Here is a 26,836-nt window from a genome sequence, read left to right as displayed (position 1 = left end):
CAATTACTTGGGCTATTTTTATCCTCGTTCCTGGAGCCACACAGGGATTTGGCCTCACTCTACCAAAATCTTCAGCTCATCACTCATTCCCATCAGAGACAATCATGTGTCCTCGGTATAAAAGCAGTGGCCCAGTGGAGGCACACTGGCACACAGCTGGGGGTAGCTCTCCCAACAGACCATTTGACTCTGGGCCAGGGAAGAAGTTTAACAGTCCCAGGCCAAAAGCTCATCCTGGGACTGAAGGAAGCCAAGCCTGGAGAAGCAGCATCTTGCCAAAAACATTGCCAACTTAGGGCTTGAAAGCTGGGTTGACCGCACTGGGAACTGAGACCTCTCTGCCCCTTTTATGCTCAGGGACTCTGTGCTATGCCCAGTGCTTAGTAGGTCTGGGATAAGTAAGCAAACAAATAAGGGGCCGATCAGTGGGAACTGCATCCAGGTGTCAATCGGTTGACAATGACATGTGTCATTTGCTGTACACGGTGCCAGGCATTGTCAGCCACCTTACATGTAAGGTCTAGGTCAGTCCTCACTAAATCCATATGATGTGAGACTTCTCAGCCTCATATCCTAGATGAGGAATCTGAGACACACAAAGAGGTGTCAGGGAGCATGCCCACGTTTCACAATTTGTAAAGCCAGGTCTTCCTGAGTCCTCAGGGGGTTGGGCTCAAGACAGCAGAAGGGGAACATAAGGTGTCTCTTCTCCCTCCCAGGATTACATTGCAATGATAGCAAAAGACTCCTTAAAAAGGAATAAATCTTAGCTGAAAAAAGAATAGGAGAGGCATGAGTGAGGACATTTCTGAAACTGGCAAGAGGAGGGAGAAGAGGAGCCTAATGAAGGTGGAAGGGGGTGGCCTCAGCCCAGGGAGAAGACCCACAGAGAAGGGGGCTCTACTGCTCTGGTGCCCCCCAGGGGCTCCACACCTGAAGAACCAGGTGTGACAAATACAGAAATGAGATACGGAGCCAAGCAGATGATTCAAAGTCTGTGGAGAGAAGGGGTTAGAAAGGAACTACCTCGGGTAACTTTTCGGCCAGCTTTTGGACTAAATGCCTTCAGGCTAACAAGAACTATAAACAAATATTGAGTAGATTTATTTTTCATATGGATTAGCAATTCTGAACATACTTCCTGCATATTCCAGGATTGAGCATATCAGTAAATATGTTGTTAATAATGAGAATCAAGTTTCTCACTTGTGAGGGGAGGGAGCTACAAACACAGAAAGGAGGGAAAAACAAATAAACCACGCATGCTGGGCTGGAACCATAGGTACTGGAATGAACCAGATTGGCAAGTAGATAAAGGGGGAGAAAAAGGAAAGGGCTAGATAAATAAGGGGGTGGGCTTGTGTAGGCAAACATATGTATTTATATATATAGACAGACAGACATGTATGCATAACATACATCTCTTTCCTAACCCTGTCCACTGAGAGGGCCCAGAAATCACATGCTCCAGTTGCAATGATCACACTTTGTTCACAGATTTTGGTTTACAAATATTCTTCTCCAGTTAAAGGATCTAGGACTCCTTGGAGAAATGAGGACTTATAGGGCTGGGATAGGGAAAGTATGCGATGAGCCTAGAACATCTGATTGTGCCAAATAGTAAGGACTGCTGGTCCTTACTGGTGGTGGTGACATGTCAAAGGTGGTGACATGTCAAAGGACAGGGGGCCACCTGAAGGAGCTCTCACTGGCTAAATCTGAGACAATAGGAGTGTCTGGTAACTAATGACAATAAGGGATGATAACCCACGAATAAGATAAGAACCCTCAAGTGGTCCTGGGGTAGGCTGGGGAAAGAAAGTGTCTTGGTATCCTACTTTGCTTTGGGCCAGTCCTAGAGGGAACAAGTGCTGGAAAAATTGTCATCTCCTTTCCCCATTCTGCCTCAAGAGCATGATTTACCCATTTGTTTCAAGGAAGTACATTGCACACATACCTTGTGCCTTGGACTGAGGGAAGCAAAACATGACTCCTGCCCTCTAGGAGCTGATGGTATAAGACTCAAGAAAGGAAGTAACACTTGTGATAGAAGGTATGTGAAAGTGGTTTGCAAACTATCTGTTCGTACACTTGCACAAGATGTTATTAGTAAAACTGTTCTATAAGGGAGAACATGGGTGGGCTAGGGTGGGGGTCTTTGAACTTAAGCCAAGCGCTGCAGGTATTCCAAGGAAGAAGAAGTGGGGGCTTCATGAAGGTTTGCTTTCTAGAGGAGTTGGCATTTGAGGCAAGGTCAAGGTTTTAAGAGGTCAAAGTTTCAAGAGATAGAGAGTGGTTAGGGAGGGTGTTCCCAGAGGAAGAAGTAGTGTGGGCCTAAGCACAGCAGTGGAAAAGTGCTCAAGAACGCAGGGGCAGCAGCTCCATCATGCAGCTGGCTGAGTAGGTTAGACTCAGAAGGAGCCATAAGCCCCAGGCTTCAGAGTTTGAATCTACCTGTATGATGGCTGGGAGCCCCAGGGGGTTTCTAAGCAGGGATAGTATACTCAAGTCTTCATCCTGGGACAGGTAGAGCGAATGTTAGCATGACAGGGAAGCGAGGAGCAGGAGTGTACTTCTTAAAGAAGACATGAGTTCAGTTTGAGATGATTCTGGGATGTGCAGGTGGAGATGCCCAGAAGATGGTTAGAAATGCAGGGTTGCAAGATTGCTGCTTGAGAGGGATACCAACTATAGCATGTATCTTAGAAATATGGATCTCCAGGAGAGCTTGAAGTCACAGGTGAAGATTGTAAGCAAGCTATTGGGATTTAAGAGAGCCTTGCATATAGACTGATGGCATCAGAAGCCAATATGCAGGGGTTAGTTGCAGGGTTTGGATGTGAGGGCGATGCTCAGTTATTCATTCACTCGGCAACCATGTGATCACATGAGTGTGTAAGAAGAGGGAGGGCAGAAGTTGGTAAGGATGGACTGTGATACCAGGATGACCTTAGAAGTACCATATAGGGAAGGTGGTCAGGGGAGGACTTCCGAGAAGGCAGCACTGCTCTCTGGAGAAGTTTGGATGAGTCTGTCCCCTCCTCTGGGCTCCCCTGCACCCCAAGCTCACATATACCCACCAAAGAAGCAGCTCAGGGGGAGGAGAGGCAGCTGGGGCCTGGGTTGCTCAGAAAGAGCTTTGTAGGAAATTCAGCTGGGCCTCAAGTCCTGAGTAGAATGGGGAAAGTAGAGGAAAACAAAGGAATTCCAGTCTGGGCCAATGTGTGAGCAGATTTAATGGCAGAACAGATGGGGTAAGTGTAGGATTCTTTAAGTTTCAAAGAACAGAAACCCTTTCTGGCTGGCTCAGTGCAAAGGGGGCTTGTGCCAATGATAACTGAGTCCCCACAGAACCCAGGAAAGGAAGTACACGCAGAGCCATCAGAACTTGAGGCCCCTTTTCTGTCTGAATGTCTGTATTCCTCTGTCTCCCACATACCATGTGATTCTCTCCCTCCCTCTTTCTCCTTCTCTCTACACATCTGCTCCCTCCCCCTTCTCCTCTTTCCTTTTTTCCTTTCCTAGTCTGATCCAGTGGTGATAGCTGAGGCCATGTGATAAATTATGGTGTCCCTCCTCAGAGGCCGTGGGTGGGACAGGCAACAAAAGATGTCATGTACAAGACGTGAAGAAAAGACCACACATGTACCAAGCCCCCACTAGGAACAAAATCTGTGTTGAGTGACCTGTGTTATGTCATTCAATGGCCTGTGAGATAGCTTTCATCCTATTTTACAAATGAAGAAACTGAGGTTAAGAGAAGTTAAACCACTGGCCCAGGATCACAAAGGTAGAAGGTAGCTGAGCTAGAATTTAAACCAAGTTCTATCTAACTCTTAAATCAATGTTCTTCTCCCCAGACCACTCTGCCAGAGAATGGGGAACTAGTTAGAACCACTGAACTTAGTCTAAGAACCCCACAGAGGTCAACCAGTCTTACACCCACCCTGCTTAAAGGTATTTGCTATGACAGACCTTCTTAAACATTTTAGGGTCCCATAACTCTGAGAATCTAATAAAAGCCATGGAACATGTCCATATCATTTGACATGTGCTTTCATGGGATTTGTAGACCTTCTAGGCCTCCACCTAAGAGTATTTTCTCTATAGCATTCCTGACTATTGATTATTCACCTCCTACTTGAAATCCTCGAAGGAGAGAGAGCTCATTACTTTATGTGGCAGCCCATTTATTTATTTATCCAACAATATCAAGAGGGACGCCTGGGTGGCTCAGCAGTTAAGTGTCTGCCTTTGGCTCCAGGCGTAATCCTGGAGTCCCTGGATTGAATCCCACATTGGGCTCCCTGCATGGAGCCTGCTTCTCCATCTACCTTTCTCTCTTTCTCTCTCTCTCTCTCTTTCTTTCTCTGTGTGTCTCTCATGAATAAATAAATAAAATCTTTAAAAAAACACACACACAATAAAAAGATCTGTTTAACTCTCCCTCCTTTGCTTCCTCTTGTGCCCTATGGAGAACTGCAGAACCAATCTCTCTCATACCCTGGAAGCCCTTCAATATCCGAAGATAGTGACAGCTGAGGCCAGAAAACTGTTATTTGTTTAAACTCTTATCCCATGCTGGTCCCTCTTGCCACCAAACAATACAAACCTTTTCAAAGTCTGTCCCACAATACAAAGTCCTGAACAGTATGGGGGACTGTTAGTGTCATCCAGCCAGTAGTCTCTTTATTTAAGGGATTCTGATTTCAAATGGCCAGAACACCACATTGCTTTGAATTCAGCCCACAATTGTATTGGCTCCAGGAACTACCATGTCATTACATGACTCATAAAAAAACCCATGGTCCACTGAAACTCCCAGATCTATATCACAAAACTGATCTTCCCCTATCTTGCCCTTTCCTAAACTATCCTGAGAAACACTGTCATCTCAGTCTGTTCTTCAAACATAGGATTTCTGTGCTGGTGCCATGACACAACAGATTGTTTATCTCACCAACGGAAGACTCAAACCTTTCTCAGATTCTCCCTTCTGGCCTTACATAGTTTTTCTTTTGGTTGAAAAAGGGGAAGAGATGTGAAGCAGAAAGGGATTTTTGAGGTTTTCAAGTTGACATTCCACCATTAAATTAATGCTAACAAAAGCTTGATTTCACTAATCCTGAGAGAAACTTAATCTCCAGATGCACTGGACTTGCTGGTTCGATGACTGCACCACGAGCGAGGCCCTCTTCCACAGCCCAGAGTTGGGTGTTTTTCCTTTTTAAAAGACTTTGAAGTTGTAGAGAGCATATATCGCTTTTGAGCAAACCCAAAATAAGTTTTGTAAGCAGCTTTGCTCAAGTGAAGACTAACTGAATTAAATAGAACAGTTCCCTTTCATAACCATAAAAGAAGAAGAAAGATGAGGAGGAGGAAGGCGGAGGGCGGGGGGATGCATTTGTTCCCCCTCACCTCCTTGAAGTGTAACACGAGCTGCTCCAGGGCTTCCTTCTCAGACCTGGATTCTCTTCTCCCTGCACTCGGTCCCAAGGGGATCTTGTCCAAGCTCATGACTTTAAATATTATCTATAATCTGAAGACTTTTAAATGTTTATGTCTAGCCCAGACTTCTCCCCGCTGCCCCCCAGCCCCATACATCCAGCTGTCGGCTCAATACCTCTTCTTGGGTGTCTCATAGACTTCTCCAGGTTATGCCACCCAGCCTGCTCTTCTCTCCGCCTTTTCCATCTCAGTAAATGGCAAGTCCATCCTTCAAGTTGCTGAAGCTCAAAACAGAAATCATTCATGATTCCCCACTTGCTGCTCCCCACACACCCCACAGGGAATTCATCTTAGCTCTGCCTTCAAAATACACCCAGATTACTCAGCCATTAGAAACGACAAATACCCACCATTTGCTTCGACGTGGATGGAACTGGAGGGTATTATGCTGAGTGAAGTAAGTCAATCGGAGAAGGACAAACATTATATGGTCTCATTCATTTGAGGAATATAAAAAAGAGTGAAAGGGAATAAAGGGGAAAGGAGAAAAAATAAGTGGGAAATATCAGAAAGGGAGACAGAACATGGAAGACTCCTAACTCTGAGAAACGAACTAGGGGTGGTGGAAGGGGAGGAGGGCAGGGGGTGGGGGTGACTGGGTGGCGGGCACTGAGGTGGGCACTTGACAGGATGAGCACTGGGTGTTATTCTGTATGTTGGCAAATTGAACACCAATAAAAAATAAATTTATTAAAACAAAACAAAACAAAACAAAATACACCCAGAATCTGACCATTTTTTACTACTTTTACCACTACCACCTTGTCTAGGTGGCCATGACTTCTTACTGTGACATCAAAGCAGCTGACTTCTAACTGCTCTCCTGCCTCCTCCCCCCACCCCACCCCACCCCACCCACAAAGCAGGCAGAGTGATTCTTTTCGATTATGAGTTAGATCATATCTCGTAAGACTTACTTTGAACCAGGTACTATACACAGCAATTTCTATACATCACTCATTCTCAAAACCTAATCTCCAAAAATATCCAGTCTGCATTTTCTAGTAAGAAAATGAAGCCTAGAGAGATGGAGTGCCTTGTCCATGATCAGGCAAGCTGGTCTATGAAAGAGCCGGACCTGGCATTCCAAGGCCATGCTCTTTCCTTCAACCCATTGCTGAAGAATAATTTCACTCTTGGAGTGCCTGGGCTGTTTAATTGGTTAAGCATCCAACTCTTGATTTCACTTCAGGTCATGATCTTAGGGTTGACCCACTGAGCCCTGCATCAGGCTCTGTGCTCAGATGGGAGTCTGCTTGAGATTCTCTCCCTCTGCACCTCCCCCCATCTCTCTCTCTTTAAAATTAATTAATTAATTTAATTTAATCTTTTAAAATAAATTCCGTCCTCCTCACCTCTAGGAAATCCCTTTCTCAAAGCCTCCTGATCAAGTCCATCTAAAGTCAAGTTCATAAAAAGAGATTTTAACAAAAGCAAGTAGGAAAGGTGCAAGAAAAGTAAGAATAATACCTCTGTATCAAGTTTTCTTGATAGCAGCTTACTTACTCAATTTATTCCATTCAATAAGTGAATTAATCCATTTATGGATTGATATGTCAGAAAGGGGTTTTTCAACCAAGTATCCTGGGACCATATAATACCAACCAGGGCCATATTTTCTCTCCTTCCCTTCCTTGGGATTCTGGGCCCTGTACTATCACTTATTTATTTTTCACAGCATTCTGGGTGCAGTTTCCACAGCCTCAGTACCTCTTCATTTCAACAATGACAAAAATTGCACAAACAAATATCTGAGCACATCCTCCAAACATGGAGAAATGTCTATGCTTCAGAATTCACAAACGCGCTATCCCATCCATTTGTTTTTGTAAACTTGAACTTTCACATTTAAAATAAACCATGTACTAGACAAAAGAATTCACTTTGGATCTGAGCCCTTCCTTTGCATTTGTGTTCTTCCTTCCTTTTTCTGGATTAAAAACCAAAGACATCTTCCTAAAGCATCTAGGCCTGTTTGGAATTCTCCGAAAACTATTTTTGAGGGATGTTAGGGACTTGCTTCATTTATCTTGGGTAGGAATGTAGCCTGCTTTTTTAAAGTAAATGTGAAAACATTCTGGCAATGGAAAACTGCCAGGTGGGTGTATAGACCCTGGGTGTATAGGTGGATGATGGGTTCCCTAAGAGTAACAAGGGCCTCAGTGGAATGGGTAACTTCTAGAATGCACACAGTCTTGGGCAGCCAAGCTGTCCTCTTCTGGCCCACAAAAAAACCTGCTTAGGCTTTGAATGTGGATGTAGGATGTTAGGGATTATGGTGAGATTAAAGTGTGATGTGAACCAGAATGGCTCTGAGAAAAGATAGTATCTGATGTTAAATAAGACACAACTTGGACGACCAGAGGTCAAGAAATGGAAGGCATTAAAACATGGAACCAGACTCGATGCCGGCTTGTGACCAACCTTTAAAATCTCAAAAAGCTCAAAGAAAAACAGGATGGGATCTCAGGGATACAGCCAAAGGGGCCTACCAAGAAGAGAGTGGGAATCTGTGGGGTCAGTGGAGGAGAGCAGGAAGGGAAATGTTTTATTCTTCCAAAAGTCTGAAGACCCACCACAGTCCTTAAGGAAGATGGCAAACACCGCAGAGCAAGGACCCATAGCCACAGCTTAATATCCACAGCTAAATATTCATTTATTTATTCATTCACTCAATAAACATATATCTTTCTACCTCCCCTAACTAGTCTTCACTCCTCCCTCTGTCCCCAATCTCCCCATAGCAGCCAGAGAGATACTTCCAAAGTGTTATTCTGTTGTTTACACCCTCTGGCAGAGGGAGACCAGATACCAGTGACTTAAAGGATTCTACTCCTTACATCAAGAAACCTCCCTAGGAATGCAAGCTGGTGCAGCCACTCTGCAAAACAGTGTGGAGGTTCCTCAAGAAGTTTAAAAAATAGAGCTACCCTACGACCCAGCAATTGCACTAGTGGGTATTTACCCCAAAGATAAAGATGTAGTGAACCAATAGGACACCTGCACCCATTGCGTGTTCATAGCAGTAACGTCCACAATAGCCAAACTGTGGAAGGAGCCAAGATGTCCTTTGACAGATGAATGGATAAAGAAGATGTGGTATATATATAAATGGATTGCTACTCAGCCATCAGAAAGGATGAATATCTACTATTTACATTGACATGAGTGGGACTGGAGGATATTATGCTGAATGAAATAAGTCAATTGGAGAAAGGCAATTATTATATGGTTTCACTCACATGTGGAATATAAGAAATAGTGAAAAGGACAGTAAGGGAAGAGGGAGAACTGAGTGGGGAAAAATTAGAGAGGAAGACAAAGACTCTGGGAAACAAACAAAGGGTTGCAGAAGGGGAGGTGGCAGGGAGGGGGGATAGGATAACTGGGTGACAGGCATTAAGGACAGTACATGATGTAATGAGCCCTGAGTGTTATACTATATGTTGGCAAATTGAATTTAAAGAAAAAAAGAAAAAGAAAAGAAACCTCCCTGAGCCCTGAAAGGCAGCCCTCCTCCTCCTTCCTGCTTACAAGATCCACTGTTGACCTTGGACTCTCACATACCTTCTCTAGTTGTGCTAATATCAAATCCCATCACAAAAGCCTGAGTGATGCTGCCTTTCATTTTCATTTCATTTTGTACTGGAATAATTTTTCTAATTTTGGGGGTTCAATTCTATTCTTTGAGTTTTTAGAAGAGGAAAAAGGAGAATGGGATAGAATCCCTCACTGTGGCCCCCCATTCTTCCCTCAGACTTTCTCATTGAGGCCTCCATATAACATCTACATGTAGACTTAAAAAAACAAACAAACAAAAACCTCTGCTGTGGCTAGAAGTGGGAGTAGCAAATCTCCTTAGGGTATATCGCACTTACCGTGAGAAAAAAAATCAACTGAGTGACTTCCTTTAGCAAGTATAAGGCACTCATATACAGGAAAGAGTTGTAACAGAAACTGCTGAGCCTGACAAAGACTACCTCTCCCAAATACCTGTTGCTTGCCAAATTGTCTACTGGGGTAAATCTGCACAGGAGGCAAGGGCAATGACCCCTGACCCATTCCTTTCGCAGGAGCATTATTATTAGAACCTCCCTGATGTCTTTGGAGGACCCCTATTGGGATCTGCAGTCTGGAAGGGATACCAAATGCCCCAGAAAGGAATATACCATGAGGCTGTGGGCTGGTAATCCAGCTTTTAATAAGAGCCTACATGTTCATGGAGGAATATATTTGTAGTAGAGCATGTAGTGAGGCTGGAGGTCCCTCTCAACTAAGCTACCCTGGCATGGTGGTATGATTTGGGTGTAATGCCTGAGTTGAATGAATGAACTAAAACAGCTATAACTATAGAATCTAAATATGAGGCTCTCCTGTGACCCAGTTGTGTATATCAGCCAGGTAAAGAAGATTATGCTAAGGTAGGGACGCCTGGGTGGTTCAGTGGTTGAGTGTCTGCTTTGGGCTCAGAGTGTGATCCCGGATTCCTGGATCAAGTCCTGCATTGGGCTCTCTGCAGGGAGCCTGCTTCTCCCTCTACCTGTGTCTCTGACTCTCTCTCTGTCTCTCATGAATAAATAAATCTTAAAAAGAAAAAAGATTATGCTATAGTAACAAACCACACCAAAATCTCAGTAGCATACAGTAGTAAATAATCTTAGTCATGTTACATGCTGGCTGTGGTTTGGCTATAGCTCTTTTTCACAAACTCTTTACTCCAAGCATCAGATTGAGGGAGTAATTCCTACATGGGACAGTGACATTTGTGAGGCAGAGGAAAAGGCAGATTGTGATGGCTTTTAAAACTTCTGATTAGAAGATGCACATGTGACTTCCACCTCATTGGCCAAAGCAAGTCATAAGGCCAAGACAGACAGCAGTAGAGTGAGAAATACAATCCATTTGTGAGAAGGGCCCAGTAGGGACAATCTACTACAAAGAGTGCTAGGTCATTGAGGGCATTATCATTAGCAATGATCCACAACTACATGGGACCTGTTTTCAACTATGACACCATATGATATAACAGAAACAGTGGCAACAACATCATCATTGGACCAGTGAGATTCTAGAGTTCTTTCCCTGGCTAGCATTTGGCTGTAGGACTGTCCCTTTGGACTGAATGAGCCACTAAGGTTATTAGAAAATTCAAGGGAATAGATATCTCCTGTAGAAAATATTGGGACATCCTACTAAAAGGTATGTGGGTGCTTGGAAAATTTAAGGGAGATGATTGTAGTTGTACTCCAAGTTGTGGAGGCAGTTCATACCAATTATGAACCAAATCAAGAAGGTAGACCATGGTCATAACAGTATGCAAAAAAACAAAAACAAAAACAAAAACATAAAGAAGATGTGGTCTATGTATACAATGGAATATTACTCAGCCATTAGAAATGACAAATACCCACCATTTGCTTCGACGTGGATGGAACTGGAGGGTATTATGCTGAGTGAAATAAGTCAATTAAAGAAGGACAAACATTATATGGTCTCATTCATTTGGGGAATATAAAAAATAGTGAAAGGGAATAAAGGGGAAAGGAGAAAAAATGAGTGGGAAATATCAGAAGGTGAGACAGAACATGGAAGACTCCTAACTCTGGGAAACGAACTAGGGGTGGTGGAAGGGGAGGTGGGCGGGGGGTGGGGGTGACTGGGTGATGGGCACTGAGGTGGGCACTTGATGGGATGAGCACTGGGTGTTATTCTGTATCTTGGCAAATTGAACACCAATAAAAAATAAACTTATAAAAATAAAAAAATAAAAAATAAAAAACAGTATGCAGTCAATCAATGGTAGCTGTGCCAGACAGCCACTATAAGCCCTTCAAATGAATTACTTTAATCTACACAAGAATTTTAAAGTAGGTAGTAGTATTACCCCTCTTATTACAGAAACTAAGACTTTGAAAGGTGAAGTATCCTTTTTTTAAAATTCATTTTTTATTGGTGTTCAATTTACCAACATACAGAATAACCCCCAGTGCCCGTCACCCATTCACTCCCACCCCCCACCCTCCTCCCCTTCTACCACTCCTAGTTCGTTTCCCAGAGTTAGGAATCTTTACGTTCTGTCTCCCTTTCTGATATTTCCCACACATATCTTCTCCCTTCCCTTATATTCCCTTTCACTATTATTTATATTCCCCAAATGAATGAGACCATATAATGTTTGTCCTTCTCCGATTGACTTACTTCACTCAGCATAATACCCTCCAGTTCCATCCACGTTGAAGCAAATGGTGGGTATTTGTCGTTTCTAATGGCTGAGGAATATTCCATTGTATACATAAACCACATCTTCTTTATCCATTCATCTTTCGATGGACACCGAAACATAAACCTGCTCAGGTCCAGCTATAAAAGACAAGGTTGCTCTGGAGTGTCCTGGATTTCATGCCCCTTCCTCATCTGCCAAAAATGGTTACCACCCTGCCTCAAGTTCATCTCTCATTGGGAACTTCCAGCTCTGCTAGGTAAGGAGTGAGAGATCCTGCAACAAGTGCTCAAAACAAGACTAACTTGTCCTGATTCACAACGAGAGGTCTCCATTTCTAGAAGAAGCAAACCCAATCAGTGAAGAATAAAATTCAGGAGTTTTTAAACACTGAAAATATTCCAGGAGCCAGGCCCAGACTGTCTTAAGCAGCTCCACACTTGGCATTGGGAGCCAGCAATCACCATTTTACCTGAACAAATGGCATCCTAATGTTTAGTCTTAGAAGGATGGCCATATGCTTTGAACCAAAAACTAGGAAGACACTTGTATTATTATTTTATTAAAGATTTTATTTATTTACTCATGAGAGACAGAGAGAGAGAGAGAGAGAGGCAGAGACACAGGCAGAGGGAGAAGCAGGCTCCATGCAGGGAGCCCGACGTGGGACTCAATCCCAGGTCTCCAGGATCAGGCCCTGGGCTGAAGGAGGCGCTAAACCGCTGAGCCAGCCTGGCTGCCAGGAAGACACTTTTACAAGAGAGAGTTTCTTTTCTGATTTGTGAATGTACTTAAAGGAAAAGTCTCCTGACAACCTATAATTCATATCACATTTGGTTTTCATTCAACAAAATCCTTTCTAGACCCTTCGGCCTCGTGCGGGGGGCGACGCTGACATGGGGGCGGCGGTGCAGGAGGACCGCATGCTCTTTGTGGGCAACCTGGAGACGAAGGTGACAGAGGAGTTCCTCTTCGAGCTTTTCCACCAGGCTGGGCCTATAGTAAAAGTGAAAATCCCAAATGGTAAACCAAAGCAGTTTGCATTTGTGAATTTCAAGCACAAAGTGTCTGTTCCTTATGCGATGAACCTACTTAATGGAATCAAACTTTTTGGGAGGCCCATCAAAATTCAGTTTAGATCAGGAAGTAGCCATGCCTCACGGGATGTCAATTTGTTGTATCCCCAGCATCATCTTGGAAACTCAAGCCCTACCTCTACATCTCCTAGCAGGTATGAAAGGACTGTGGATACTATGACTCCATCAGCACAGATAATTCAGAGATCTTTCTCTTCTCCAGAAAATTTTCAGAGACAAGCAGTGATGAACAGTGTTTTGAGACAGATGTCCTATGGTGGGAAATTTGGTTCTCCACACCTGGATCCATCAGGATTTTCCCCATCACATAGTCACAGTTTTAACCAGTCTTCAAGCTCCCAGTGGCGCCAAGATACACCATCATCACACCCTAAAGGCAGACAGAATTCTCATCCCTATATACCAGATAGACATTAGAGCCGAGAACAGCGTTACAGTGATCATGGGTCTGACCATCATTACAGAGGAAGCAGAGATGACTACTTCTATGAAGATAGAAATCCCGAAGGCTGGAGCCATGACTATGATAACAGAAGAGACAGTAACCGAGATGGAAAATGGTGTTCATCTCGACACTAACAAGTATTAAAAGGACGATGTTGTTATAGGGTCATTCTAGGCTCTTTTGGCTCAGTTGGCCTGGAAATGTTTTGTTAAACTGTGCAGAGCAGCTTTACAAGTTGCCACTTTATCAAAATTTTAAAACCTATCGCTAGTCTAATACATAAATAAGAGTTGTGGTTCCAATTTTATTACATTAATAACCTTTCACCTCAGGGTTTTATGAAGAAGAAAGGGTTTTATGCAAAAGAAAGTGCCACAATTCCTAATCATTTTAGACACTTGAGGAAGGGATGTATTATATGAGTTGTATTATAAAGCAAATATTTTAATTATCTGTTATCTTTTTTTTATCTTTTTGTATTGCAAAAAGTTTCTTGTTAGTGAATCAAATTTTGGCGTGTATAATAGAAAACATTCGAGTTTGGTAGTCTGAAATGACTATCAGTATTTTGTTAATGAGAAAATGTAATTTCAGTGATACAGTTTACTTAGAAAGCTTATTGGTAAAGTTTGGGGATAAATCATACAGGACTTCTTAGAGAATTTTTAGTGTAAGTTCTGTGACATGGTCTTTTGAGTTTTACTCTTAGTGAACATAAAATTGTAAATTTATATATGCTATCTCATTCTAAAATTTTAGAATTTGCTCATTAAATCATTTTGATGTATAACTCTAAGTCTCTCAGGAAGTTAAATATTTCTAAATGTATTTTTTACATTAAAAATACAGTGTTAATATAAATCCCCCTTTTCAGGAAGAACACAAATGTAAATGCATAGTCGGATAAAAATGGTAAAATGTTTTACTGAAAGTATGCTTTTTTGAGGAAAAAGAAAAAGGTTCATGAAGCCTTTACGTGCTGCCTCTATCACTCACATTTTAAAAATTTTAACATTATCAAAGTGCCCAGGACATGTGTACAAGGATACATTTTATTATGAAGCTTGTAGAGGTGGTTTTTTGGTTTGAACATTTGAAAGAATTTAGTCTTAAACATTTTCTGACTTAAAAATTTTTAAATCTTGTTTAACAGAACCTTTGTGTATCAAGATGCAGTTTTCCTTTTAGAACTTGTAGAACTTGTTTATAAAAAAAAAATCATTCCTTGAAAAATTCGGATCCTTTTTAGTATTAACTACAGCATTTGTACTCTGTTGCTTTTTAATATATTGAAAACATAAAAAAATCCTTTCTATAAATAAAAATAGAATTACATGATATTGAAATGGTGCTCCCCTCCAATTAACTTGTCAAGGCAGGCTCAGATCTGAATGCCTTCTCCTAAAGTAGTGAATCTCAACATGTGATCACCTACTGTGCTTGTTTTAAATATCAGCTCCATGATTCTGCTTCAGATTGGAGGTAGTAGAACGCAGACTTCGATCTTTTCTAATGAGCTTTCTAAGAAATTCCCACTGCAGTTTGAGAACCACTGCTCTAAGTAGAGAAAGGCAAAAACAAAACAAAACAAAAAAACCCACCCAAAAAACCCTCAATCAATTCTAAAAGTAAAATGAAAGTTTTGGAATCTCCCAAATGCCTATAACTTCTCTCAAAAAATAGATGGTTCAAATACTTGCAAAACATTGTTCGTATGTTCTAAACAGGGAAACAAAGATGAGAATAATTCCTCAAAACATAGGAATATTAAATGCAAAAAGATGATGGTTTGTCCTTTGTGCAGAAGTGGGAGAAGAGTTTTAAGGCGGAGAGGTTCAGTTTTACTGGGTGCTCTCTCCAGCTACCAGCTATAGGAGCAGACTGAAGCTAGGGGAGGAGACAGCAGCCAGCCATGATTCTGGGCCTGGAAGCAGAGGCACAGGAGTGTTCTATCTGTGCAGGAGGCACCTCACTTTTGCTTGGGCATTTATCATCCTCCATGCAGCTTCATGCTTCAGTAGATGCTCCACATCATCAGGGGGTGATTCTGCTTAATTTGAACCATCACAGATCCCATTCCCCTTTCCAGCTGTGGGTTTAGGTATGTGACCAAATCAAGCCAATGAGATGAGAAGGCAGCTTCTGCTGAGGGGCTTCTGGACAAGTTGTCCTCCCTATAAAGGAAGAGAAGTGGTAAAAGAACCACTCTTTCTTGTTCTGCACCTTGTGGGGTCTGGCTATGATGCCTGGAACTGCAGCAGCCATCTTGCTACCAGTCTAAGGCCAAGTTTGGGACAGAATCAAGAGGCAGAGCTGAATCCTAAAGCTTGGAGCCAACCTATCTCTGGGTTTCTAATTTTGTGAGATAATAATAGTCTTTATCACTTAGGACACTTTGAATTAAGTTCCTATTAAATTGCACCAAGAGTATCCTAATGGCAAGAGGGAACTTTTAAAACCCCAATTCTCAGTGTGATACATTGAAATTGATACGTGTGAAATCAGACAGGAAAATTTTTATTATTGTAAGAGTTGGCACTAGAATTCCACTAGAATTCCTTCAAGGGTGAGAACTGCTTTGTTGGGAAAAACAAATGGAAAATTGTCAGGGTAGAATGCGGAGCATCAACAATCTGAGTGTTAACTGGCAGAGAAGAGTAAGATGGAGGACAGCTCTGCACAGTAAAGGAGAAAGGAGATTTTTAGATACTCTGGAGGAAAACATGATGGAAATAAGAGAAAGAAGCCAACAAGAAAGCTTTGGGATGTGTGATATTCCCCCTCTCCCTCTGCTACGTTCACAAATATTCACTGAGTGGATCTTTTGTGGACAGCAATGAAGGGCTGAATTGTGTCTGCAGGTTGAATCGGGATGGCTTACAGAGTTGCAAGAGCCCAGAAGCAGAAGCACCAGAAGAGTTCATGGCAGATTTACTTTGGACTTCCCTGGACTGTAGAATCGAGGATTGAAAGCAATCTTTTCCAGAGTTCAAATACTAAGGAGGCTCCTGCTGACAACTGAGTTACAGAGACCTAGGAAAGCCTGTTTGAGGAGAAGGCCAAAGGCTTAATCAAGACCTCTCTATATTGCAGTTTGTCGGTAGAGGTGCAAAAATTCCAGATGGTGTGCAAAAGAAGAAGAAAAAAAGTAAAACCTGATCCAACGTCCAGCATTTGAGGAGTGGGGTATTCCTGTAAAGTGGAGTAGCCAAAGCTACTAAATAAGTATAGAGCCATTCCTGCAGAACCAGCAATGACTTAACTAGTAAGCATGGGAGACTATGGGCCCAACTGCCATGGGCTCTGGGAGAAGAGGTGGTGGTGGTCTCTTGCTCTGTCCGGGCCTGGGCCGTGCGTGTGCCTGAACGTGCATCTGGAATATAATAGGGGGTTTGCTGAGGTTGTCCAAACCTGCCCCCCACTCTCCATTCTCATGGAAAGAACAATGGAAAAGTGAGTTAGAAGAGATTCAAGAAGCATCTCTAGGGATTTCAGAAGACCCACAAGGACACAGGACCAGTATTTTCATATCTTTCTTACAACCGAAGCTTGGGTCTTGGAAAACATGAGAGGCTTTGAGGAAGAAGCTCTGGTACAGGGATCAGGCCAGAGGGTGGAATTTGCAATTCTTGGACTCTAGTACCTGAATAAGATAGAAAACAAGCTTGCCCAGATACTTGCCTATCTGACCCAAGCAAGAGTCCTGAGTATGGACTAGAATGGAGAAAGTGTCCAGTCAAAATGCACAACACGGCAGGATCCATAACGAACTCTTGGCTTCAGGGCACCATTCCAGCTGTTGTGGACTTGGGCTTTCCTGTCCTCATGCTCACCACCAACTTATTTTAGACCCATGCTATTGAAGGACAGGAGATAATTGCTGCTTACTCCTTGGTCACCACATGTGCCATTCAGAATCCTCTGTGCCTGTCCAGCCTGGGGTAGGAGGGGCAGTCCTGGTCCCCAGCCTCTCTTGCTCATCTTGGTCTAAGTAACCATTCACACACTCTGACTCCTAACCTATGAAACCCACCCCAACATCTCTATCTGGACCATTGCAGCAGCCTCCAGTTTGCCCTCCCCTCCCACGTTCAACCTCTACCACACGAATCCATAACTAGAAAGCTACTTGATCAGTCTACTTAAGACACAATTTGGATCAGGTTGTTGACTTGGTCTGAACATCTTCAACGTCATCCTCATCACTTACAGAATAAAAGTTAAGTCCTTTAGTGAGACATCTAGAATTCTATACAATCTAAGCACAACTTTCTAGTTTCATTTCCTATTCTATTTCCACATAAACCCTCTACCCCATGCTCAAGTCATACCTAAACACTTGTTCTCCCATAATACTCTACATGTTCTGAACTTCCTATGTTTTCTCAATCTATTCTTTCCACTCTGAAGCCCTCCTCCCTCTCTGCACCCATTGAAATTCTAGCCATTCCTCAAAGCTCAAGACAAGTACCACCTCCACCATGAAGTCTTTCTAGTTGGAAGTAAATTCTCATTTCTCTCTGCCTCTTAACACTTGTCATCATCTAGAAAATCACCCCTGTCTCTCTCTCTCTCTGCCTATGTTTCAGTGAATTTTTCCTTGTCCTTTTTTTAAAGATTTATTTATTAATTTTAGAGGGAGAGAGAGAGTGAGGGAAGGAGCAGAGGGAGAGAATCTTCAAGCAAACTCCCTGCCGAGCATGGAGCCCAACACAGGGCTCAATCTCACACCCATGAGATCATGACTTGAGCTGAAACCAAGAGTTGGACACCTAACTGACTGAGCCACCCAGGTACCCCTTTCCTTGTCTTTTTAAACTTTTATTTGAATGTAAATTCCTTGAGGGTTGTACCGTGTATTAAATTGCTAACATGGTGTGTATATTCAATAAATATTTGCTAAAACTAAGATGAGCTGGGATCCCTGGGTGGCGCAGTGGTTTAGCGCCTGCCTTTGGCCCAGGGCGCGATCCTGGAGACCCGGGATCGAGTCCCACGTCGGGCTCCCGGTGCGTGGAGCCTGCGTCTCCCTCTGCCTGTGTCTCTGCCACTCTCTCTCTCTCTCTCTCTGTGTGACTATCATAAATAAATAAAAATTAAAAAAAAAAAACACAATCACACACTTAAAAAAAAAAAACTGAGCTGAGCTAAAAGATCAAATTAGAAAGGAAATTCTAGGATAATTAATAGAAAAGAGAAAAAAGAGTGACCTGTCCCTATGTCCTACTCAAAGCCAGCCTGCCCTCAAGAATGATACTAAGGGAAAGCTGCAGTGCCCCCAGGCTTGGCCACACACCAAGGGCTCACTACTGTCTCTAGCCACACAAATCCTACCACAATGTTTAGAGGCATAGCCTTGACCTGGTGGGAAGCAAACATGACAACTGTCCAAACTACAGGTCACTGGGGTGCTGAGAGACTGAAACATTAATGCCAGAAGTGGGCATCCCAGACACTCAAGCTCCCCACTCTCAGGGCAGAGACTTCCTGAATACGGCTCCCCTTGGAGGAGGAGAAGTGAGAATCAGCGATGACACTGGGCTCCAGTGAATAGCTTTGTGGATTTGGGTGTGGAGAGGTTATGGAGGTCATGAAAGATCTTCCATCCCACTCTACATATACCTCAACATCCCTCTGTTTTCAGCTTTCCTATTTCCATTGGTGTGGCATAAAAAGCCCAGTTGTCAGCTACTGGGTACTGCTTATAATTTTGCCTCCAGGGAGGCCTGGGTGGCTCAGCGGTTGATCCCTGGATCGAGTCCCACATTGGGCTCCCTGCATGGAGCCTGCTTCTCCCTCTGCCTACATCTCTGCCTCTCTCTCTCTCTCTGTCTCTCATGAAAAAATGAATAAAATCTTAAAAAAAAAAAAAAACAACACCTTGCCTCCATAGAAGCCCATCTTTTCTACAGAACAGAGAGGGTAGTAGGCCACCCTCTCCTCCATTCCGTAGGGATTAAATTCCCAGTGATCTTGGAATTTGCTGTGAAGCATGAAACTCCTTCATACTGACTTGGGTTGGAGATATGACAAGAGGAATTGAACAGAGTCAGGATCTGGCCCTGGCTCTCAGTCCTAGGGATCCAACATGGACACCAGGCTCAAGTATACTCTGTCTGACGCTTGGGAGTTTATCACCACCACCATCACTACCTCATAACCACTGCTACCACTGGTTAGGGAAAAAGGAAAAACAAAAATCTTTTCACAATTAGCTCCTACACATGAACTTGGAGGCTTATAAGGTCACCCATAGACCTACCACTACTAGTGACTGATACAACAGTATTTCAAGTAGAATGAGGTTCACTGCATAAGTTTGAATGGTCACCATTTAATTCCATTAAAATCCCATCAATAATCAGAGCTTTATAAGACCCCCCTGACAAATAATGATAGCTTACTATTATGGGTTGAATTACACCGCACCAGAATTCACGTTAAAGTCCTAACACCCAAGTACTACAGAATGTGACCATATTTGGAAATAGGGTTGTTGTAGATGTAATTAGTTAAGATGAGGTCACTAGGGTGGGCCCTAATCCAATGACTTGTATCCTTATTAAAAAAAAAAAAAAAAGACGAAAGAGAGGAAATTTGAATACAGAGACACATATGCAGGGAGAGAACCATGTAAAGAAACGTAGGGAAAACATGGCCATTTCCAAGCCAAAGAAAAAGGGCTGGACATTTCCACAGACTGCAGAAAGAATCAACCCCACAGCCATCTTGATTTTGAACTTCTAGCCTCCAGAGCTGTGAGGCAAAATATTTCTGTTGTTTGAGCCATTCACTTTGTGATACTTTATTATGGCAGCTCTAATAAACTAATACACTTGCCATTTAAAAATTCTCACTCTAAGTCATGATCACTAATTTCACTTAATTCTTAAAACAACCCAATAGGTTAGGTACTTTTATTTATCTTCATTTTCCAAATGAGGACTCTAAGGCTATGAAACATTAAAAACCTTGCCCAGACTATTAAGTTGCAGAGCCGAGATTTGACCTCTGCTGCCTATGAAATTCTTATTCTTTTTTACACCATCTACCACTGTCTCAGACGGAGGGATATCCTTATGAATTATACTATCGTGTGTCCTGGGCTTGTGTGAACTATGCCTGGTTATTTTACTGTCTGTGTGGACATGTTCAATTCACTATTGTCAACACAATGGGCTTCCTGCCATGCCACTCAGGATAGACAACAGTTGGCAAATCCCCGATGGTCACCCAGGAGCCAGGATAGCCAACAGGCCCGTAAGGGCTGACAGCTGAGGCCTAGCTGGCAGAAGGAGGTGGGAGGGTGAGGCCAATATTCATGAATCTGACAGGCTCCTTTACAGTTCTACAGAGTGAGTGGCTCCGGGCACTAAGAGAAGCCCATAAGAACCCATGGTAGATAGGAAACAGATGGGCAGTTACGTGAAATTGAGCCTGGAGAGGAACAGGCACAGAATAGGGGCAGAAATGCAAGATCTAAAACCAAGAAGGCTTCAATTCAAGCTCAAAGGGACACCAGGGCTGGTAAGAAAGTGGGCTAGGGAATGGCCATAGGAGCCCCTCGGGGAAGATGTTGCCTGAGTCAGAAGTAACTGGTCTCTGAAGCTGATTCCCATCGGTCTGACTTTGATGGGATTAAGGTAGAGAAGAGAAGAGGCTTCTTGCCCAATCACAAGAAAAATAACTGCCCTCATGCAAATGAAGCTAATGGGAAACATCTTGTGCAAGGTGGTTCACCCAGCTGTAGACTTAGAGCCATTCTGGCTTTCATTTGGGTTTCCTCTGCCCCTATTATTTCTAATTCAAGTCCAAGGATCATGAAAGGCCTTTAACAGCTCTGAACAGAACATACCTTCCTCTTTCCTCTTTTGATTCCAGGCCCTGACTTCTTACCAGATAGTGTACCCCAGGCCCAGCAGATGTGCCCCAGCCACTTCCTGAGTGTTTCTTAGCAACTACCAACCAGCCACCATTGCTCATCCAAGTGTCTGGGACCTCAGATATGAGCTTATGGGCTCACCAGATGGGACCAAGGCCAGCCTTCAGGAAGTTGGTGGCTGGGGACTTGCTTCCCCTCTGCTCACCCATCTTTATACCAATCCAAGATTTTCTCAAGTACACACATTTACCTTTGGTGGAATATGAATAAGCATTTTATTTATTTCTTTTATTTTAATTTTTTATTTTGGATAAGCATTTTAAATGTCACTGGTTGTGTATTCTAATCTAATACACATTTTGAAAAAAAATTAAATCCCATTTTAGATTGAACTTATAGAAGAGAGGGAAAATATGTCCTATTCAATCCATCTGATTGATTAATAACTGCCTGGAAGAGCACTGTGTTGAGAAGAATTCTGAAGAAGCACAAGAAGCACCTGGAATCACCAAGAAAGATCCACAATCAATCATTGGACGAAGGAGTGGAGCACAGATGCCACACATTTGCTACTTCTGGCCTGTGGATTCCCTAGTGTTTGTGGCCATGCTTTGTACACATGCCCTGACCCTCACGCTTGTCAGCAGTGTGGAGCTGGGAGCCAAGCTGGATACCTGAGCCAGTTCAGCCTCCTTGGCATCACAGGGCAGCACAGGGACTGGCACATCACAGGCATCCATATTTATGCGTTGATCTGTCGGACTTTGTGAAGAGTATCTCAAATGACAGATTCTAGAAGTATGCATCCTAAGCTGGGGATCCTTTCACCCTACCAGAGACACAAGGAAACATTATAAGTAGCAGCATGGTTCCTTACAGCCCTTTGAGATAAAAATTTAATGATATCATAAGAGCCATAGAGAAATTCCCACACTTTGATCCAGAAATAGCATCCTTGCAACGTTGTTGCTAATGAAACATTCAAGAGATGGGGAACATCTAAGTTCATGAACTTAGTAAATGTGCTAAAGATGTGAGGGTTGCACAGAGGGGTCACTTTACAGGCCCTTATATTCCATCTGGTCAACACCTCTTCCCCGCCCTCTCTCTCTCCTTCTCATCTCTCTACCTGAGGTGGCCACAGGCTACAAGTGCCTCCCCTGCTATCATTATTCAGCTCTCCACAACTCCACTGGGTGTCCTGTCAACACTCTTGCTCCCTACTCCATGGAAAAGTAGTGCAAAGTGGTTATTCTTAGCATACTTGTATTCTTCCTCTCACTACAGAGGATTAGACAGTTATTAGAAAACACAGCAAGTTTGATCTGCACATAATATCATGATCAAAAATGTTGGTGATTTATCATCAAATGGAAAAATAAACAAGTTTCAGGGCAATGTATAATGTGTGACACCCACATGATGTCTGGCAGGCTCCATGCCCAAGTATTAGCAGTAATTACCTGTGGGGAGGAAATGGGATGAGGGAGGGGATGGATTATAAAGAACACTCTCTTGTTTACTCCATAAAACTGAAATAGTTTGAACTTTATTTTATAATGAAATATATTAATTGTGTAAGTTTTAAAAAAAGAAAAGAAAGGTATAGGATCCCAGCTTGAGGAAAACACACCAAGCATTGCCAAGGCTCTACCTTCTTGGAGAAGTCAATTTTTACCCTCAGCTAGTTTGCTTGAAATGAGCAGTTTACTTATCCCCAATTGCCTCAAGAAGTTGAGAAACAGGCCTCCCTGCTGGAGGCATCACTTGGAGAGCTGGCTTAATGCTCTTGTATTACTGCTGGGTAAGAGCCTTTCTCTCTCGGCTCTACAGAGCAGTCTTTCCAGACCACTCACTAGCACATAGGGCACCAGGGTAGACGGAGAGATCTGGAAGATCCTTTCTTGAGTGGCTCTCCCTCCTCTGGCAAGAGCTGTGCTGGAATCTCGGGGTTTACCAGGACCACAAGGTTCTCTCCAATGAGAAGAGGTGAGGGGGCCCTTCCTTGCCTTTCTCGGCAGAATCAGTCAGGCTTAGCCAAAGCCAACCAGAAACCCTCAGTGAAGACAGACCTTCCAGCCTCACTTCTATCCTGTCTTCTCTCAGTACCTTCTGTCCACCATGCCTCAATTCACAGGAAATAAAGAAGATTAAGTCAACAGGTTGTGGTTGTTAACCACTTTAATGGACTAGGGAGGCAAGGTCCTTGAATGTCCTCCCAGGTCAGATGGGAGTCTCCCTCCTGGGAGAAGGAAACACCTGGCAAGTTAGTGCTGGTTGTTGGCAGGAGGCCTCAGATGCTTGCCATGTGGACCTCTCCTTAGGGCTGCTTGAGCGTCATCATGACATGGCAGTTGGCTTCCTTGGGAGCCAGGGATCCAAAAGCACTTGAGCCACATCTTTTATGACCTAGTCTCAAAAGTCACACATCACTTTGCCACATTCTGTTCATTAGGAGCACATCAGTCTAGTCCACAATCAAAAGGAAGGGAATTAGGCTCCACCTTCTGAAGAGAGAAGTATCAAAAAATTTGTGGGCACAGCTATTACCTATCAGGCTTTGTGTAAGTGCAAGAGACATACAAATGAGACATACAAAATCCTTGCCTTCCAGAAACTTTCAGCTTAACAAAGGAGACTGACATTTTACCTAGGCTGTGGGAACACAGAGAAGGAAGCTTTCTACTTAGGGAAGGGGGCCAGTGGGAGAGGTCTCCAGTGTGTCTTTCTCCTGGCCACCTCAACTTCAACTCTTTTCTGTCCTTAGGCAAGTGAGGTGTCACCCTTTTGCAAGCACTCAGAAGTGATCTTAATTAGGAAGGGGCCAGGATCTTAGAGCCTTCACTGCAACCAAGAGTGAAGCCATTTCATTTTAACAACCAATTACTCCATAAAATCCATAAAATGACAACAAAAAAAAAATCTGGCCCTCTCCAAACTTTTACTGTTTCCCTTACTGAGCCTATCCACATACGCACAGGCAAAGCTGTCAACCATATGGAGGTGTTGCTGGCTTCATTTAAGAGATAAATATGGGAATTTGAGAAAGTTTATAAACTCAGCAGTGCTGGGAAGCCAATTTTGCTTCACTGATATTTGCCTGTGGTTTCTGGGCTGAGATGTGCAGGTTTTACAGATTAATCTGCCACCCACCCTGGGCTACAGAGACACTGACTTGGGTGGGGCTCTAATTGCTTATCTTCAATCTTTAATGCATCAACAGTGCATGGCAGCCTCCTAGGTCTCTCACTTGCCCAGCACCGCCCCCTACATACACATCACCCCAGACACTCTTTGGAGACGGACACCTCCACATTCACTTGGTAAATATTTATAGCTTCAGAGACAACAAGCTGGAAAGCACACAACAACCATGGATCCCACCCTCCCTGGGACTTGCCTGGTGTCAGTCTGGCTTGTAAACCTCTCTGAGTGCAGAGCAAGGCATCCTGGGGAAGAGGCGATAAACACACACTGCTTGACTGAGTCCCTAATTGACAGAATCTTGAAACCAGAAGCCTATTCTAGATTTCCTGCGTAGCCCACGAGCCTTGGATCTCCATGACTCACCCCCTCAATGGAAGACAAGCCTGAAGATGAAATGAATTTGACATGAAAGATGACTCTTTCTTTACTTTGTTATTTAAAGTCAATTTAATTAACATATAGTATATTATTAGTTTCAGAGGTAATTTAATATTTCATCAATTGCATATAACATCCAGGGCTCATTACACCAAGTGCCCTCCTTAATACCCATCACCCAGTTACCACATCACCCCCCCCACCTCCCTTCCAGCAACCCTCAGTTTGTTTCCTATAGTTAAGAGTCTCTCATGGTTTCTCTCTCTCTCTCTCTCTCTCTGTTTTTATCTTATTTTTCCTTCCTTTCCCCTATGTTCATCTGTTTTGTTTCTTAAATTCCACATATGAGTGAAATCATCTTTCTCTGACTGACTTTTGCTTAGCATGATACCCTCTAGTTCCATCCACGTCTTTGCAAATGGCAAGATTTCATTCTTTTTTGGTGGCTCAGTGATATATATCACATCTCCAGGCCTTTGCCTTCCAGAAGCTAACAGTCTTACAAAGAAGGTAAACAGAGAAAAAAACACATAGAGATAGATGAGAACACAACTAGCGCTCTGAAGGACTGTTGTGTAAGGACTTTGAGAGTTCCTCGGGGAGAGATCAAGCTGGAAGGTAAAGGGCCAAGCAGAATGGGAAGGAACCAGCTTCAGCTGCTACTTGTGTGTGCTCCAGATGTCCACCGAGGGCTTCGGCTCCTTGATGTCCAAGTGAGGTGGGCTTGGACTTCTGAATCCCAAGGACTAGAGAGTTCCACACCTTCTCCAGTATTTCTGCTGGCTCCCTATGGCGGCCTTGGTCTCCTGGCCTTTCTACCTCTCAAGATTCTGGCTTCCTCACATACCACTCTGTCCCCATATAACATCCTCCCCAACATGAAATTCAGTCACTCTTTTGGTTGCCACACAAAATAAAACTCAATTCAACCACAAGTTTTACAAATTATGAGAGAGGAGGTCCTGTAAAAGGGTGTGTTCTACAGCACCTGGCCTTCAGCCATCCACTGAGTTCCTCTGCCTTCTCTCCATACGTTTGTCCCTTTCCTCCTGTCTTTCAAGAGCAACTCCTAAAGCTCCTGAGTCTTAGTGTCCCCTGACAACTAGGTCCAAGGAAGGATGAGGTGAGTTGAGGTAGGGAGGAAGACCACACCCTCTCCAAGCACTCAGCAAAGTATCAACACACACACACACACACACACACACACATACACACAGTGCTTTCTCCAAGAAGAACTCAGGAATTAAAGTCTCTCCATCCCACTTGTACTGGTTAGTTGAACAAAATCCACTCCAGCCACATTAAGCAAGAAACAATTTACGGCAGGACATTAGGTGTCCTACAGAACTAGCAGGAGGAATTTAGAAAGGACTTTAGGTGGAGCTTTCAGAAAAGCTTCCCAAAGAAGATGCAAGCCACTAAGGAAGCTGCTCACTCCAGAACCAGTGCTGCCCCTGCCACAAGGCCACCAGCATCCCTGAGGCTTGTGACAGGACCCTAGGATGTCTGCTCGTGCTGCCAGAGAAAACTCAGTTTGTCCCTCAACGGCAATACCAACAGAAATGACAGGAGCTCAGAAGTGTGGTCTCTGCCTTCTTCCACTGAGCGCTCTCTGTGCATCTGATGGTTGGGCCTGACCTACCTTTCTTACTTACCTCCAGCTTCCTGATTACACGGGAGTCTGGGAAATACGGTTTTTAGCTTCCCAGCCTTTGCAATACCAGACAGTCCACTAGAAGGCAGATGGAATGCAGGTTGAGTGCCCATCTGCTGTGTATAACCATACCATCTTATTCTGAGGAGGGAAGAGAGGCTGAATGGAGAAAAGAGCTAACTTTTATTAGGCATCTATTATAAACTCAGTAATTTCCTATAACACACTATAGGTAGGTAGTATCACCATATTAAAGACATGGGAACTAAGGCTTATAGTGGATAAGTTGTTTCCCTGAGTCACATCAAGACAGATACCTCCTAGGACAGTAGGGGAAACCCCCACTCCCAACTCCCAGAGCTCATACAAGCTAAGGAAAGGTAACTAGAAATTCCAAACATTCTGCATGGTCTCTACTTTGACATCATCTGTGCATAAGCTTATC

At 43.4% G+C, this 26,836-nt stretch overlaps 1 pseudogene; it reads left to right on the top strand.

Annotated features, from left to right (window-relative positions):
- Nucleotides 1-12,609: 12,609 nt before the first annotated feature.
- LOC140615404 (RNA-binding protein 7 pseudogene) lies at nt 12,610-13,416 on the top strand (annotated as a pseudogene).
- The last annotated feature ends 13,420 nt before the right edge of the window (nt 13,417-26,836 follow it).

This window comes from Canis lupus, chromosome 23 (assembly GCF_048164855.1).
Source record: "Canis lupus baileyi chromosome 23, mCanLup2.hap1, whole genome shotgun sequence".
In the NCBI taxonomy this organism is placed as follows: Eukaryota; Metazoa; Chordata; class Mammalia; order Carnivora; family Canidae; genus Canis; species Canis lupus.
This window is presented reverse-complemented; position numbering and strand designations above follow the sequence as displayed.